Source organism: Octopus sinensis, unplaced genomic scaffold (genome assembly GCF_006345805.1).
Source record: "Octopus sinensis unplaced genomic scaffold, ASM634580v1 Contig07704, whole genome shotgun sequence".
Lineage (NCBI taxonomy): Eukaryota > Metazoa > Mollusca > Cephalopoda > Octopoda > Octopodidae > Octopus > Octopus sinensis.
The window spans coordinates 1-4,910 of NW_021830381.1; the positions used below are offsets into that span (position 1 = coordinate 1).

Consider the following 4,910-nt stretch of genomic DNA (forward strand, 5'->3'; position numbering starts at 1 on the left):
CTTGCGACCTTTGTTTTTGTATTTGTTGCTGTTGTCGATGTTGATGGTGGCGGGAGTTCAGGTTCAGCGTAAGGTAACAGAGCATCCTGTTTTTCTGCCCTCTCCGTCACGGTTGACTTGCACCTCAGCCTCGTGGTGACCAGTGGCCATTTTGGAAATAAAATGGCTAAATGAAACCACGAAGGCTATGAGAATTTTTTCTTTTAAATTTTGCCCACAAGGGGCAAAATTTTGTGGAGATATTATCAAAGGTGTACAGTGGATGTTGTCAACTTTTAAACACAAAATATTTCACAATAATAATTTTCAACGTACAAAATGACCAACTTACGTGGAGCCCATTGACTAGCGTCCGTCCGTCCGTCCAGATAGATAGATAGAAGATAGATAGATAGATGATAATAGATACATATATATATATATATTTTACCTATCTGTATATATCATATATATATGCATATATTTATATATTATTTATATATATACATATACATCATATCCATATATATATATATATATATATATATAATATTATTATATATATATATATATATAACAGTAATTGGATAAATGATTATCCCATAGTTGGGTTACACCAATAAACCCTATCTTATTTTTACTATACATATATATAATATATATATATATCTATATATATGTTACATATATGTGTGTGTTGTGTGTGTGTATATTATGTACACATGTGTGTATGTGTGTATATACATTATATATATAATGTATGAGTATGTATAATTATATTATATATATAACAGACATGTATATATAGAACACGTGAATGGGTATCTGGTTTCGCTAAGAGTTTTTTCTTTTATAGTAATGTGAGCATATTACAGTCAGGCATGCATTATGTACTACATCCATAAAATTACGTAATACGTTATGTATTACATAATCTGGTTCCATCTGACTTAACAAGTAAACAAGCTAGCAGTGGCACGTTGATTTATCAAAAGATCATGAAGTGAAATTGTTAATTAGAAAGACCATCATTTAAGAAACGTAAAGTGGGTGGAATAACAACATGCCAATTACGAGGATGGCAGCATGGCTAGCAGATTGAAGCTATAAATCAAGGGGTCTCAATCATTTTTTTTTTATCTATGGACCCCTTTTGATTACTGTTTTATTCTGGTGGACCCCCCATAGTCATTCGATGGCCATATCACGTTGAAAGCACCGGTTCTCGTCCGATCACCGAAGTTAAGCAACGTCGAGCCTAGTTAGTACTTAGATGGGTGACCGCTTAGGAAACCTAGGTGCTATAAGCGTAAGAGTGGCTGTGTGGTAAGTAGCTTGCTTACCAACCACATGGTTCTGGGTTCATTCCCACTGTGTGGCACCTTGGGCAAAGTGTCTTCTGCTATAGCCTCGGGCCGACCAAAGCTTTGTGAGTGGATTTGGTTGACGGAAACTGAAAGAAGCCCATTGTATATATGCATATATATATGCACGTGTATGCATATATTTGTGTATCTGTTTGTCCCTCCAACATCGCTTGACAACCGATGCTGGTGTGTTTACTTTCTCGTAACTTAGCAGTTCGGCAAAAGAGACCGATAGAATAAATACTAGGCTTCCATAGAATAAGTCCTGGGGCCGATTTGCTCAACTAAAGGCGGTGCTCCAGCATGGCCACAGTCAAATGGCTGAAACAAGTAAAAGAGTAAAAGATACATATATATACACACACACACATGCATGCATATATACATACATACATACATGAGTTGATCTATGTCACCAAAAGTATTTAGCCACAACCATAGATTAGCTATTATTGTCCCTAGTTATGGCAATCTCGCTACGTCTATTTCTTTCGGTTCCATGTGGCTTGCATTTACAAAGTCAAGATAACGAATAGAGAACGACAATGAAAAAAATAATAAATCGACCGAGTATATTAGCAGGCGCATATCCTGTGCTTTGATAACCTTTTCAGAAGACCTAGCATAGAAATGAGCACTACGTGGGGCCCTTCGATTAAAAGAAAATAGTAAACACACTATTTCTTTAAAACAGACAAAATAGTAAACACACGACCATAAAAATCCTAATTTCTACTAATTAGAGGCAGACGTGACGTGCGGTAAAAAGATTGCTTCCCAACCACATGGTTCTGGGTTCAGTCCCACTACGTAGCACATTGGATAGGTGTCTTCTACTATAGCCTCAGGCCGACCAATTGCTTGAGAGTGGATTTAGTAAACGGAAACTGAAAGAAGCTCGTCGTATCTATATATATTTGTGCGTCTCTTTGTATCCGTGTTTATCCTCTACCACCGCTTAACAACCGGTGATGGTGTGTTTACGTTCCCATAAGCTAGAGGTTCGGCAAGAGACCGATTGAATAAGTACCAGAATAAGTACAGGGGTCGCTTCTTTCGACTAAAGATTCTTCCAGGCAGTACCCCAACAACATGGTCTGACTGAAACCAATGAAAGAAAGAAAAAGATCATAAATGCCCTACAAGATAAGGGGTAGACAATGTAAGCATTGATTAAGTATTATATGTAGTAGTTTAGCTTGTGGGCCCGAATTTCCTTCTTAGGTTACGTAACCCACATTCCTTGCTCCCTTCTGTCTTACTTCACTTTTCTTCCCAGTCTCTCTCGGACTTTTCTCTAGCATCTGATGACGGATATGTCCGAAACGTTATATCCTTCCCTTTTTTTTTGAGCATTCGCTTAATAATATTGGTTTCAAATCTTGGCACGAGGCCAGCAACTTCAGTGGAAATGTTAAGCCGATTACATCGACCCCAGTGCTCAACTAGTACTTCTTTTATCGATCACGAAAGGATGAAAGGCAAAGTCGATATCGGCGGAATTTAAACTCAGGACGTAGAGACGGATGAAATGACATCTATATATTGGGTCATCTCATAAATAATGCGGTCTTTTCAATTGTATGAACTAAAAGTCGGAGGGGACGGGATAAACTACCTGCATCAATTTGCTATAAAAGCAGGTAGTAATTTTACCTGGTCCTTATTCTTAGTGCAAATTTTGAGGAGTGCAGTTCGATTTTAACAGTTATTTGTTCAAAGCTATGATGGAAGTGACGAAGGAGCATATTCGGCATATTTTGGGTTATGTGTTCAATAAAGACAACGACGCAATGAAAAGTGCAAGGAATAAGCCAGTGTCAACGGTGGGTCCAGAAATTCCGAGCCGGAAACAACAGCCTAGAAGACGAGTTCACAAGGACGTCCTGCAAACTCTGGTGGAACAAAATCCCATCGTAATTGTTGAGGAACTAGCAAAGAAGCTTGGATTTGGTCATTCAACCATTCATTGACATCTGCGTGCAATCGGAAAAGTCAGCAAAATGGGTCAATGGGTTCTTTACAAACTTTCCGAGTCTGATTGCATGCAAAGAGTGAACGTGTGCTCTTCTTTGCTGTCACGTCTCATGAATAAACCTTTCTTTGGGTCGAATAGTGACTGGTGACCTGAAATGGGTTCCCTATGAAAATGTCAAGCGCCGAAGACAGTGGGTAGGTAAAGGAGAAACACCAGCACCCCGGCTAAAGGTCTTCACCCCTGTAAGGTTGTGTTATCTGTTTGGTGAGATATAAAAAGGTTTGGTTTAATCCTCTTTGAACTTTTAAACACAAATCAAACGATAACAAAGGAGATCTACTGCGAACAACTTGAGCGGCTTAAGTCAGCGCTAGAAGGAAAACGACCATCTTTGGTTTCAAGACGAAATGTGTTCTTCCATCAGGATAATGCTCGGCCACATACAGCGATGACATTCCAAAGGCTGGAGCAGATTGAATGGGTAACGATGCTCCACCCACCATATTTGTCTAACATTGTTCCATCTGAATATCATTTATTTCGCAGTCTTCAAAATCATTTGGACGGGGAAAAGAAAAATGATTTCTGTAGACGAGATCAGAACGGTACAGAAGGAGTATTTTTCATCACGGACAAGTGAATTTTGAAAGTGGGGCCTTGCAAGTCTACCAGATAGATGGAAATGCATTGTAGAAAATGAAGGAGAATATATTTTAGGTTAAAAAAAGAATTTTGTGTATGTTAATTTTGAAAAAATAAAAGAAATATAAAATAAAGCCGCTTGATTTACGGGATGACCCAATATATCTGTATATATATACATATATATAATATATATATATATATATACATATATATATATATATATATATATATATATGTAAATATATATAATATATATATATATATATATACATATATATATATATATATGTGTGTGTGTGTGTGTGTGTGTGTGTGTGTGGGTGTGGTGTATATGTATATATATATTACGGGAAGCTTTATGAAAAAACAAAGACAAGGCAGTTAAAACAAACGAACAATTGTATTAGTATGGCGCTCAGGAAATTAAATAAAACAAGTCTTTAACGTTTCGAGCCTACGCTCTTCAACAAAAGATACACAGAGAGAAAAACACAGAAAGAAGGAGAGAAAAAAAATCGTGCAGTAGCTAACGAATCAACATGGCACATATATAATATATATATTATAATGTTTATATATATATATGTGTGTGGTGTGTGTATATATATAGGTATATTATATATATGATATATATATATATATATATCCACACCACTTGCAATGATTACCAACGAAGGCCTCCTAGAACACACACCCGAATATGGGATATCGGGATGCTCTCCTCAATACTGCTCCAAGAACACACACCATAAATCACAACAGAGACCCCTAATCAACAACAAGAACAACTATATACTAGCTACCGTCCCAACCACCGCATTCATTTTTTAGACCCAATACGCAAACACAGAGACACAAGATAGCACAAACAAGCAGGAGGAACCAAAAGTAATAAAAATTATTAATCTAACTCACAAGGAACTAACAGCAAACCAAATAAA

At 37.0% G+C, this 4,910-nt stretch overlaps 1 non-coding gene across 1 annotated transcript; it reads left to right on the plus strand.

The window, feature by feature from the left end:
* Positions 1-1,170: 1,170 nt before the first annotated feature.
* LOC115227842 lies at positions 1,171-1,289 on the plus strand. The gene has a single exon (XR_003883167.1). It is a non-coding gene; the product is annotated as a 5S ribosomal RNA (ribosomal RNA).
* The last annotated feature ends 3,621 nt before the right edge of the window (positions 1,290-4,910 follow it).